Here is a 14,101-nt window from a genome sequence, read left to right on the forward strand (position 1 = left end):
TTATACCCTGCTCTGCTAACCAGCTACACCTGCCAAGGCACAGCATGCCCAGAGCAGCCCGCTGGTAAAGAGATGTAGGGGCTGCATCTCTTGACAATGTGACCTGCATGCACCGAAATGGGACAGGTTAAGGGGCTATGGTCAAGGGCTCTATGCCAGCCTCTGCTACACCAAATGTGAGTCCACTGGCTGAAGGAAACACACTGATAAAGTCTCAAAATACTTGAACCAAATGTCCTAGCCAATTTATGCCACCATCAAAAGATACCTGTGACTGGCTAATTTATAAAAGACATAAATTTATTTTCTCATGGTTCTGGAGATTGGGAAGTTCAAAATCAAAGTACCAAACAGGTGAGGGATGCTTTCTGCTTCCAAGGTGGCTATGTCCTCACACAGCAGAAGGTGAGCAATCAAAAAGGGATGAAAGTTTTGTATTGCCTGGAAGAAGAGATAGAACAGAGCGAAAGCACAGGTCCTTTTATAAGAGCCCTGATTTCATCCTAAGAAGCAGAGCTCTTAAGACTTAGTCACCTTCAAAAGGACCCCCATCCCATACTACCACACTGGCTATGCATTTTAGCAGACACATTTAAGACATAGCACTAAGAGACACAGACACTTCCATGTACAGTATGATTGCTTGGATTGAGAAGTTCCATCAAACTGAGATGGAGTGGCCAATTTCCACTACATGGATGCCGAGGAGTATGCAGGAAAAAGAATTCATCATCAAAGATGGAAAGCATCAGGAAGCTAGAATGGAAAAGGAGAAAGAAAAGAAGATGCTATACCAAGATGGAGAAAGAAATCAGCATCCTTGCAGCCTGTCAGCCTCTTAGCAGTGCCAGCCCCACACCTTTGCTCCTCGCCATAAGTTCCCCATACATCTTTTTAATACAGGTCTCTTTAATTGAGTTAGTGTAAGACATATATTCCTTCCAACCAAAAAGCTTTGACTAAGAGCACCTGAGATATGTTGATACTTCAAATTTATGTTGTTTGCACTTACACTCGGCACACAGCTATATGTGTTTCTAAGACAATAGGGCTGTGCCTTCTGCCTTCTGTAATCCCTCGCTTGAATTAATTGTAAAGGTATTTCTCCCCCACCATCACCAATGTGCCTCAAGTCAACATGTCCCACTACTACATGAGCTCTTCTCTGTCCTCATGAGAAGCATTGTCTCAGTCCCCCTAGTCCAGTGGTGGTGGCAAATCTATGACACATTTGCCACAGCTGGCTGTTTATTATCATTGAAAGCTCTAAAAGTTTCGCCATCATAGCTCCATCATGACAATGCCTGAAACCAACATTCCCATCACATTATCCATCTTATGTATGAAATCCACTCCTAATCCTGATCTGAGGATTTTACTATGGTTTTAGGAGGGTCTATTTCCCATTTCTTCTTTGCAGAAAGTGTGGTGCAGGCAGGGTGATGATGTGACTTTCAGATAACATATGAAGCCATATGACCACGTGGTTAACCAGAGCCCAGGCAGATGGGAGAGGGCCATATGAACTCGGAGTCTGAGCGGTTCCTGTGGGATCTCTGCTGCAGTGGTTCGACAGACCTTTGGATTCAAAAGCAAAGATGAAACTATAGCCCATGGTCTAGCTTCTCAGGCTCGGGGAGCCACGTGAATAGCAAGTGATACTCAGCTATCCCAGGCCTGGGTCATTTTTATTTTTAAAGGTCTTCATCTCCCAATTCACACACCCGGATCCTAGTCTTGATTCAAACTCTGCTCAGTGGATCTGAGCCAGAAGCCCTCGATGAAGTTAGATTCTATGTTTTATTTTTCTAATTTGCAAATGTAGCGCTATGGTAATACAAGTTCTTTTAGTTGGCCAGAAATTCTGCCTTAGCAGCATTTAATTAATGCATTACCTTAGGAGTTTCAAATATTTCTTGGAAGTAGGTGGGAAATTAATACAAAACTAAATAAATAAGCATTTTCTTTCTTTAAAGCCAGTATTTTTGACATGCAACAAATGCTTACCAGAGTAAAAAGTCAATTCACTGGCGCCTACGCAGATGAAAATCCTGAAGTAATCGGGATGTATTTTGGACACTGAGCTTTTAAGAAAAAAAAAAGCTACAAATGAAACAAACAGCACAGCTCCTTCAAGTAGGCTCATATACTTGGATCATCTGGTGACAGACCTTATTTCTTAAGTCACAAATCAACAGGTAATCACAATGAAGATTTCAAACTTAATATATACAACAAATAAAAGTTCTTCCTATCCCTTTCCCCCTAGCCCCAGCCCAGAGATATCCTCTCTTAATAGTTTCTTCAGTGTTTTTCTAGAATTTTCCATGTATATACACATATATTACTATAGGGAGGATCTTACTATGTCTTCCTGAATATAAGACCTAACTGGAAAATAAGTGGTGCTTGTTACCATGGTGACAGCAAGTGTCATGCAGAAATTTATACCTCACTGTTCCCTTGCTCAATGGCTACTCTGTGAGGCAAGTAAGGCAGGGATAGGCTGATTGGGGCTGACATTTTTCATCTATAGTTTTTAAGGCTGATTATTTTGCAGTTACATTTTATTTGGGGAAAGACACAGTAAATAGCCTCCCAAGGCTCATGTGTTAAATGCTTAGTCCCCTGGGTGGTGCTCTGGGGAGGTGGCAGAATCTTTAGGAAGTGGAACATTCTGGAATGTCTTTAGATCATTGGAGGCATGGCCTTGAAGGAGTTAATAGGACTCTGTCCCTTGCCTTTTATATTTTCTCTTTGTTTTTTGTTTGTTTGTTTGTTTGTTTTTCTTGGCCATAAGGTGAGCAGTTTTGCCCTACCACATACTCCCACTGTGATGCGCTACCTGGCCCAAAACAGCAGGAACAAATAATCATGGACTGAAACTTCTAGAACTATAAACTCAAAATAAGCCTTTTCTCTTTAGAGGCTTCTATCTCAGATATTATCATAGTAACAAAACACACACACACACACACACACACATCATGAATATAGTTGATCTAATGGCATCATGCTTGGCATGCTATTCTAACTTTTGCACTCTGAACATAAAATTTTATTGATTAACTTTTTGGGGGAACAGAACTTAGGTATGTCTTTGACTTCATATAAACTCAGCTTCTTTCTTTCAAATCTATATGGAAAGAATTGATTGATGTTCAGTCTATAACCCGAAGAATTACAAAATGCTAACTCATCAAACATTCAGTAACATTTAGGACACTGTGGTATTTAGCTTTTTCTGCACAACCAACTACACCATAACTCAGTAACTTATTCACCATTTACTTAGCTAAGAGTCAGTAGAATGGTAATTTGGGCTGAGATCAGCCCAGTAGCTCTCCTGGTCTCAGGCAAGTTCACTCATATGTCTGTGGTCAGCTAAGGTCACAAGAATGACTGGATCCTAGGTGTCCCATCATCCATCAGACTGATAGCCCAGGACCCATTCACATGGTAGTGGCTGAAGAGCCCTCAGGAGCATGAGAGGGCGAGCTGTGGGTCACGAGCGCTTGGAAGGTATCTACTCGGCCATGTTTACCAAGGTCCCATTGACCAAAGCAAGTCACACGGCCAAGGTCAGAGTTAAAGGGTTGAGAACGCTTCTCTACCTCTTGATATGAGAGCTAGAATTTGCAGCCATTTTTTTGTTACAATCTGCCACATATATTGATAGGTAGGGTAAGCAGGACCTCGTTTCAACAGAAAACTAACCAAATTCCTACCCTCACCCTAAATGTTTTGAAGACTTCAAGTTTTGTATGAGAAGCAGGAATGAGAACAGTCTGTTCTGCTGAGCTGGGTCAGTGTGGTTCAAGGATTTGGGCTCAGAGCTGTGATCTGGTCTGTGCTAGCAGTCACGAGTGATGTACACATGAGAAGCAGGAAAGGCCACAAGACCTTGGGGTCTTCTACTGTATTCTTCCTGACGATGCCACAAAGGGTATAATAAACACTTGGAGACTACATAGAGGCAGTGCCCCAGCTACTTGCTTTTGAGGTTTAGTGATTTGGTTGATAATTATTAAAAAGAATCACACTGGTATAACATCTTGAAATAATAACAAGATTTCACAGAATTTTCTCTGCTGCATTTTTCCTCCTGCCTATACAAGCCTTTGCAGCATGATGCCAAATGACATTTGTGGAGTGTATGCAAGTGGGAAGGGTGAGAAGAGAATTTAAGACAAAGCAGCCATTTGAGTTTCAGCACAGAGCTGTAGAAAACTCAGCACAGAGGTCAAAGTTTGAAAGTCAGTGCTTTCAATGACAAGCACAGAGCTTTTGAGAGAGTGAAGGTTTCTGCAAGCCAAGAGAGTAAGAAGCTAGGGGCCCCGGAACAGACACTGAAGCTCCAAACAATAGAGCAAGAAGAAAGTATGCTGATGCCCCAATGTAGATCAAGGTTAGGCCAGCTGGTGAAAGGAGTCAGAGGGAAGTAATTCCAGCTTACATGTTTGTGGATGCACCATCATAAGAGGACTTAGCTCATCAGCAGCTAACCCTGGTTGGTCTCTGGGGCCACAGACAAGACAAGTGTCAGAGGAAACAGCAGATGAGTTTGGGCGAATCCCAGAACAGAAAAACCTCTCAAAGGTGAGAGGCGACAGTGCCCTGGGTGCATGTTATGGTGGGGGCTGTCCTGAGGCTAGAAATGAAAATGACTTCAGACAGCCACCCATGGCTCAGCTTGGCCCAGAGTGGCTAGGAGACAACCAGGAGGGTCTGAAGAGGTTCTACAACCAGACAAGGACACTGTCAGGTGACTGGGTGCCTGCTGCCAGCTGCCTAAAGGGTACAGATGTGATCCACACACAGGCAATGGGGCAGGTGCTTATGACCAAGCACCCATGGAGCCTGAATCCTCACCAACAACTAAGAAGGCAAGACAGAAACCGGTTTCACACCAGAGGCCTCACTCCTACAGCAAGACAAGGGTCAGCCCACCTGAACTTACAAGGTCTCAAGATGAAGGCAGAACTCTATGTGAAGGACTAGATCAACTCTTCTACAGTTGAGTAGAATGGAGCTCCAGGTCAATTGCAGTTCAATTTCATTGAAACAAAAGTTTATTATGCAACTAATTCAGTGATTATATAATTTGGACTAAAATTCCTTCACTCCCAATACCCCAATTCATTGTTAAATTTGAAAGAGGGGTCATTTGATAATTGTTGGGTTTTAAACAGGTATATACTAACTGCATTGTAACATAAACAATGAAAATAAAAATCATTCTGATTACTAACAGGTTGGACATGTTTGGCCAATGATTTGAGAAGCCAAGTTCATCATGAAAAGTATCCTTGTACCCCGGGCACATTCTAGTATCTTGGGTCTGAAAGTAATGGCATATTCAGCAGGACCAGGGAAACAAGGTGGCCAGAGAAAAGAAGTGACTCAAAAGAAAGGATCAATGACTCAAAGTTTGGTGGAAGACGTACCCATGATTCTCCATCACTCATGTCATGGCTGTCTTCCCGGCATGTGTGGAAATAGTCAGAAACCAACTGGTTTCACACCACCATTGGATCTCCTATGTATATCAGGGCCAGATTTAATTTCTTTTGTCATTTTTTCTTTGTTAGTCTCTTCAGCACAATTGCTACAAGCCACCCCTCCACCCCCATTTCAGAGCCCATTTGTGGATCTCTATTGCCCAGCACTGTAGTTCTTGCTTCTTAGCAAAAACCTAGAAGGTAAAACAGCTAAATGAAGAGCTCTTCGCCCATTTTTCTGTCCTTCCGTATTGGTTAGGATTAGGTTGGCTGTAAGAGAAACTCAACAAATCACACAGAAAGAATTTTATTTCTTGACAAAAGAAATCCAAAATAGTCATTACGCAACTGGTCTGGCACACTGTGTGGTCAGCGTCCCAGGTTACTCCTATTGCCCTGCCATGAATGGCTTCCAATATCACTCCAGGTCAAAGAGCTGCATCCAACCAGCTAGAAGTGATGAATACGATTTTGGGGGAGAGTCACCAAATCTCTTTTCCTGATATTCAGATGACTCATAATGTAAACCCAACTTCCTTTTCCAGCTTCCCTTCTCCTGTGGCCTCTCATCTGCCAGGACTATCATGAGTCTTCAAGTGCCTATGTGAAGTTTTCTCAGTACCCACTTATACACCCATACTTGCTCCCATCTGTCTCCTTCTGCCCCCTTATTCTAGAATGGCACTGTCCCATTTCCTCTCCAAGTCTTACCTGTCCTTTATGGAAGCATAACAGGCATTCCACAAAGTCTCTTCACATCCCTGGAGACAAGATGGAGAAATGGAAACTAGATGGTGATTAAATTACGTGCATTTCTAATGTGCCAGACCCAAGGAAGGCAGAATAATGCACCTCTGGCAACCCAGAGGACAGTCTCCGACAGTGGAACATAGGGCTCTATTTATCTTCATCAAGTCAATTCACCTTGTTGTCATTGACACCAGTGAAAACCCTAGTGACATTGTGATGAAAATTGCAGACAACACAAGGCATGAAAGAAAAGAGGGTATGGATTCCATCATACTTGAATATTTAGGAGCTCTGATTCCATCAAGACAAAATTGAATAGGAATAAATGCAATGTGCTGCATTTGGCTCTAATAGGTCAATGGCACAGGTCCAGAGGTTGGCGAGCATGTGTAAAAAACTTTCCGTTTCTACTCACAGCAAGTTCACTGAAAGCTATCTAAAAGGGTCATTTAGTCTTACTTTGAATTAATAAAAACATGATGCCCAGAAAAAGAGAGGGAAGAATCTAGCACTTCTTTGATCTGATCAGACCAGCTCTATGACAGGCCCCATTAGTGGCCCTGTTTCTTCAGCCTTCCATCATCCACAGCCTCCTGCATGTCACTTTAAAAGCTGTCCCACAAAAGACTCAGAGTTCTCTCCCCTTCTGGCTTAAGGTTTGGCCATGTGACTTATGTTAGCTGGCTTGATATCACCAAAAAAAATTTTAAGCACTTGTATAATTGGACTTGCGGGCCCATCCTGGATGAGCTGGCCTCTAGCTGGTCCAGGGCTTCGTGAGTTAGAAAATGATTATGGTTGCACTCCCCTAGGATTTTTGTGGTTGGTTGTTACATAGCACTAGCAACTGAAACAGGAAACATGTGCAGTTCTGACAGTCACAACTGAAGAGGGACATTGAGAAACTAGAATGCATCTAAAAGAGGCAATGACAGCCAAAAGGACATCACAAGGCCACAGGATATAAGGAACAGTTGATGAACAGTTGATGACATTAATATCAGTTATGTTAAAAAGAGGGAAAGACTCATAGAGACTATGAACATGTTTTCCAAATATGTGAAAAACTGTCATACAAAAGAGTAATTAGATTCTTCTATGATCCTAATATGTCCCTCAAATTTCACATGTTAGAACTTAATGGCCAGCAGGGCATGGCAGTGTATGGCCTGTAATCCCAGCACTTGGGAGGCTGAGGCAGGAGGATCACTGTGAGTTTGAGTCTAGCATGGACTACATAGTGAGTTCAAGGCCAACCTACACTACATAGCAAGCCCTATCTCAAAAAAGAAATACTTAGTAGCCAATGTGCAAGGAGGCTCATCAAACTGTAGTCAGCTTGTGATGGTTGATACCTTTATTTTTTGCTTGTTGTGTTTTCTGTCTCCAATAATACACATATTAACTTTTTTTAAGTAAAGTTTTTTTTTTAAAGAGGTGAAGCCTTTAGGAAATGATTTCATGAGGGCACTTATGAAAGGATTTGAGCAAGTGAGTTTGCTCTCTTCTGCTTTTCAGCCAGAAGGCCCACCCCGGACACCAAAAGCTAGCATCTTGATCTTAGACTTCCCAGCCTCCAAAACTGTGAGCAATGAATTCCTATTGTTTATAAATTATTCAGTCTCGGATATTTTGTTACAGTGGTACAAGTGGACTAAGACAAATTTCTTCTTCCCAACACTGGGAGTTCTAAGACCTGTTGAGAGTAATTACACAGGTGGATTTTACCTTTTGAGCTATGTGAAACTGAGACAAGAGTTCAAACATTTTGGGTTCTTTGTTACAGATATTAAAGTAGAGGCAATAAGCCCTCCTGGGCATGTTTGCTGTGGAGGACACCTCACAGCAGAGATGATCTCTGAGGCTCCTTCCAACCTTGAAATACTTTTCAAGACCACCACCTGCCCCACAAAACACATACTTCATTGTCGCCCTACCTGAAGTGTTTATTGCCAGGTCATCTTCCTGCAGGTCCGTGGCTTCCTGCCTCTGCTACACAGCATCTGGCCCGGCCCCCGCTGGGTCTGTGGCAGCTCCTCAGCAGCACTCTCCCCATGGCCGCAGCTGAGATCTATGTTCTCCTTTTGCTGGGGAAGACAGCAGGCTGCCCACACACTAGGTTCCACCGTGCAAAGCAGCACCTGTGGTTTTCCAAAGCCACCAGAGGAAAGCCCAGTTTTGTGTGAGCTCTTGTCCCCTCCAGCAATGGTGTGAAACGCTCTCCCTCGACATCACTCCCTGCCCTTGGTCAGCCGGTCCCTCGGGCAGATCTTCCTTTTCCAATCAAAGCCTGGCTAAGAAAGACTTGCTTTTTTCTTTTGCTTTTGTTCCCCAGTGCTTTAGTGGAACCTACGGCTCTGCCAAGGCTCAGAAAGTCATCAGCCACTGAGCTGCAACCCCAGCCCTAAGAGTGACTATTTAATATTAGTGACCTGTAACTTAGCAGGAACTGGAGCCCACATCCTACCCCATTGCCCAGTACCCTGATCTGAGCACTGTGTCTTGCCTTCGAATGAAGCACAGTGGTTCTTGCATCTGGGGTGAGGAATTTCCAGTAGGCCTGTGTTTCTCCTTTGGGAGTCAACCTGGCTCAGGCTTCTCTAGTCTCCACCTTTACTTTCATAAATAAGGATTTAAATAGAGTGGGACACTCTGAGTATGACTTAGTGCCTCTGACACCAGCCCAAACAGGCAGCTGAAAACAGAAATATTAGTCAACAATCTGATATTTTGAAATAATCCCACCTACTTAGTGGTAGGTAGAAATAGTCTTCAGCCTGGGTCTTGTAAAAGGTCATTTTTTTAAGTGCACTAACAGAGGAGCAAAATCAGGGTAGGGAGACAGACACCGTGCCCCAAATTAGCAGCACACCTCCTGTCAAGCTCCTGTGAGAAGCAAAGCCCAGTGGTCTCGGCGAGTGTGTGGCCCCGGCTTGTCAGAGCTATTGATTGACTGCTCGCAATATTGCAGGTGATTTAAAGAGTTCCCCACCACCTTGTTTGTTTAATGTCACCTCCATATGAGAATGTCAGCCTCTGACATGTTTGACTTCTCCACAGGACAAATGCCAAGGCACGTGCCGTTGTCCCACCGACACAGATTGTTCCTTCCTCTCCATAACAACGATGATGACGACAATTTCTCAACGCTTAATTTAAAAGAAGCACTAACTAATTCTTTCTCCTCTCTCCATCGGTGGCCTACCATGACTCTGGCATGGGGCCAAGAAGGCCTATCCTGTTCATTTTTATTCTCTATACTTTTAAAACCTTCCAACTTCATGTCACATTCGGTGAGCCGCTGCTTTGCAAGCTCGAGCGGAACGTGAGGTCGGAGGGGGCAGGGCTCTGGCTTAGAGAGGGAGCAGAGACTGTCTGGGGCCAGAGGCCAGACTTGGCGGGCTCAAGACAAACACACACTCCAGATAAAAAGAGGAGAGGAGGAGGCACAGCCAGAGATGGCAGAAACAAGAGAGCTGGGAAATAAACAGCACAAAAGGCTAGAAGAGCACGAATCAGCGCTGCAGAGAGAGAGTGGGGGATGGGGAATGCAGGCTGAGGAAGCGAAGCAGGAAGGAGGTTGAGGAGAGCCCAAGGGAGAGAAAAGAATAGAAGAGGAGAAAGACAGGGAGCCAGGAGGCCAGCAGGGCACAGGGAAGAGTCTGGAAGACAAAGAAAGAAAGAGGGAAGGATATGAGGGAGAAAACAGAGGCAAGAAGAGAAGAGAGGAGCAGAGAAGTGCAAGTAGCATAAGCACTTAGTGCTTGCTGCAGTTGGAATGTCTCCTCCAAAATTCACGTTGGAATTTAGTTGCCACTGTTGCAGTATCAAAAGGTGACAGAAGGCCACATGAGCATGCCAGAGAGGAGATGAAGCCAAGCTCATCCTCATAACAAACTCAATCTCGAGATAACTAACCCAGTCCCACAATAATATCGCTACTCCATGAACAAGTGTGGAGCCCTGGTGGCCAGTATTAAGACAGCTTCCCAATGGTGGGACAAAATAACTGACACCCACGACCTAAAGGAGGAGAGGTTAATTTGGCTCATAGTTTCAAGGAGTTCAGTCCATAGTTAGCTGATTTCAAGGCAGAAACATCTTGGCAGAAGGGTGTAGTAGACAGAGGAAAGCTGCTTAATTTATGACAGCAAGGAAGCAGAGAGAACAGGAAGAGAGACCCCAACGAAGGGACCAGGGATGAGATATAATCCCCAAGGTCACAATCCCATAACCCAGGTACCCCAGGTTCCCCCAGAAGGGTGCTTTTACTAATCTCCTAGGTGCCTCACAAGCCAATCAAGTTGACAATAAAGATTAACCATCACATGGCAGAGTCACCTCTTAGAAGTTCCACCATGTTATAAGACAGTACAAAGGTCAGCTGCCAGTGTCACGTTCTGGGACTTCCCAGTCTCCAGAACTATGAGCCCAATAATCTCTTCTTTATAAATTACCCACTCTGTGATATTTTGTTATAGTTGCAAAAAACAGACTAAGATATTACCCAAAAAGGCCAGCCAGACATGACTAATTTTTTTCTGACAAGGAAAAGAAACTTCCAACTCCAACCTAGTCTAGTTTGGTGTTTTGTTGTTGTTGCTGTTGTTGTTTTGGGTTTTTGGAGACAGAGTCTCCCTATGTAGTTCAGGCTGACCTTGAGCTCACTATACATCCTTAGTGAGCCTCACACTCACAGAAATTCTCCTGCCTCAGCCTCCCAAGTGCTGGGATTGCAGGTGTGTCACAGCTGCCATGCCTGGTTTAGCCTAGTTTGATGTTGAAACATCATACATTTGGCATTTTTAGAGCAAATGTTGGAAGAAATTAAGCTCAGTCTTAAATTGAAGAGCATTTTTGTTTTCTAAATTAGTATGTTCACACCTTGTTATAAAACAAAACAAGATCTTTGTTTCTAGACCAAATGGGAGGGCAGGGGTAAAGAGAGGGATTTCATTTCCCAGAGGACATTTGGCAATGTCTGGAGACATTTTGGGTTGTAACAACTGGGGAGGGGAGTGGCTACCACCATTCAAGAGTTAAAGGCCAGGATGGTACTAAACAACCTATAATCCACAGGCTAGAACCCCACACCAAAGAATTATCTGGCCCAAAATGCTAACCAGAAGTTGAGAATTTATCAGTTGGCAGGAGCAGCAACCCCAGACCTACTTAGAAAGGTAGATTCTTGGTCTCAGCCCAGATCTATAGAATCAGAAATTTTGAGGTGAGGCCCTGCATTCTGCTTTAAGGAGCCCTGCACAGGATTCAAAAGCACACTCGAGTATGAGAAACCATGATCTGGACCTCCACAGCCCAGTGGCCTAGCCACTATAATAACACGGCTATTTAATTCAAACCAAATAATATTAAGATTTCAGTTTCTCCATCTCACAAGGTGATTTCAAGTGCTCAGTAGCCACGTGTGACCCATGATGATCATATTGTGAACAGCAGACAAAGACTATGTCTATAACCATACAACATCCTAGAGCTTTGGTCACCAAGCCTGTGTTATGATCAGAAAGAGCCAACAAACACATGGGCTGAGGGTGCTTTCCCATCACACTGCCTCTACACAGAAGCATCCTGAGATTGAACTATGGGAAAGGCAGGACCACATGGTGCATCTGATGGGGCACCAGGCCAAGGTCAGGAGAACAAGATGGGGACTTTGGTATCAGATTTATGGATGAGTGACACTATCGTGTGGAGATTTGGAGACAATTTACCAGAATTTCTATTCTTTTTTTTTTTTTTTTTTTTTTTTTTTTTTTTTTTTTTTTTTTTTGGTACCTGGGAACTAACTCTGATCCTTATATTTTCAAGGCAGGTGGCAGAACCACTGAGCTAAATCCCCAGCCCCAGAACTTCTATTCTTTTTTGTCATAGATTTCTCTGTCATTCTGGTGAGGCCCACTGTCTTAGTCTATTTTCTGTTGCCATAATGGAATACCTGAGACTTGGTGACTTAGGAAGGGAAAAGGCTTATTTTGGCTCATGCTTCTGGAGGCTGGGAGGTCCAAGGGCATTGTGGCAATGTCTGAAGAGGGAGTCACAACATGAAAGGAGCTAGCAGGGCAGTGATCATGCATGAGAAACACAAAACATGAAGGATATCCTCTGTGACCACTCCATGTGGGAAAGATGTGAACTCCTCTTTAAGGACCCATCACCTCTTCCAGGCCCCACCTCCCAGCACTGCCATGGTGGTAATGAAATTTCAACACAAATTACAGAGGGGACCAACCACATTCCAACCACAGAGCACCCATGGGCTGCTTTGCAGAAGAACGCTTTTAAATGCACAAACCAAATGAAATTACAAAGAAAACCAATTACACTGAAATGTAGTTATTAACATAAAAAAACAGTTGTGATATTATACGTTTCTTTATTAACACAATAATTAATAAGATAGAGTGGCAGATCTAATAACCACTGTAATTTCAAAGAAGTGATAAGTGAAAATGATATTTTGAGATCTGCATAACAACAGTAATATGATATGAACTACCTGCAATTTCTATTGGAGACAAGGTCTCAGGTACTGCTAATACTGCCGTGGTTTGTTGCCTGCATTCATGATTGAAGGAACTGCTAAATCTCATTAGAAAGTGAGTGGAAATAAAGAAACAATTTTTTAACCTCCCAAGTTTACAGCCCCATGGGTGTGGAGCCCCTAGCAAAATAGATCCTCTGTTGCCCAAGGGGAAGTTCCTCTTTGTCCCACTGGTGGATGGTGAGCACAGAGAGGGGACAGGGTCACAAGGGAAACGCTAGGAGGCAGGCCTGGAAATGGCAGGGCGCATAGCACCTGTGCTCTCACTCCACTGGCCAGAACCATCCCAAAGGACTGACCTGGATGGTCACATTCAGTGTCCTGCACTCCCAGCTGCCTCAAAGATGAAGCAAGAAAATGGATATGACAGCATTCATGTGGGGAAAAGGGTTTTGCAGTGCTGAAGGCAGAAGTATCTTGAGCCCTGGACACAAAGCCATAGAGGCCGCTCCTCCTCCAGCAGCGCTGAGGAGAAAAACAATAGCCCTTGGACAGGGGTCTAAGGGCATCTCCAAGACTTGAGGTCCCCACTTTAACACCAAGAACATGTCTGCCCATTTCCACAGCAGACTACCTTCTCACCCCTCCTCCCACCCCAGAAAAACCCAGGAAAGTTGCAGGAGTGCAGGCGCCCCCTCCCTCAGTCATTCACATGGAGGCCTGGCAGGCCCCCAGGAGGGAGGTAACAAAATCAAAAATAGCCTCTCCTCCAAGGAAAAAAAAAATTAAAAATAGATTCCAACCCACATGAAAATTTGGGTGGAAAGAAAGGAAAGGAAAACAAAATGAATCATCTTTATGTGTTTTGCTGAGCGAAAGCCTGTTGCCATGGCTACGGGGCCCTGTGCGCTGGCCTGGTCTTTTCCAGCAAGTTCAAGGCCCGCCAAGGAGCCAGTGGGGGTGGTCCCATCCCCAATATGTTATAGCCATCGGATCTATGATCTCCCAACACAGTTGCTGCCACTGAGCAGGTTGTATTAATGACTGTCACAGTTAATTTAGTGTTTCCTTCCATTGTGATCTGTCTATCACTATAATTGAGCAAACGAGAGAACTTGTCTGAGTCTCCTGGGAGTTTAGGGAAATCTTGCCTGGTTTTGCAATCTATACAGTCAGGGGAGGTTATGCGAACTTGTGGGGGAGCAGGGTCTTAAATCACAGACTCCCGGCATCAGCTGCCTGCCTTCCTTGTGGGCTTGCTATGCACATGAAAGCCCTCAAGAAAGCAAGAAAAGATAAGAGGCTCATGAGGTCCGAGGCCTCCTCCTCCTCCTCCTCCTCCTCCTCT

Source organism: Fukomys damarensis, unplaced genomic scaffold, assembly GCF_012274545.1.
Source record: "Fukomys damarensis isolate Sample0158 unplaced genomic scaffold, DMR_v1.0_HiC HiC_scaffold_39, whole genome shotgun sequence".
NCBI classification, from domain to species: domain Eukaryota; kingdom Metazoa; phylum Chordata; class Mammalia; order Rodentia; family Bathyergidae; genus Fukomys; species Fukomys damarensis.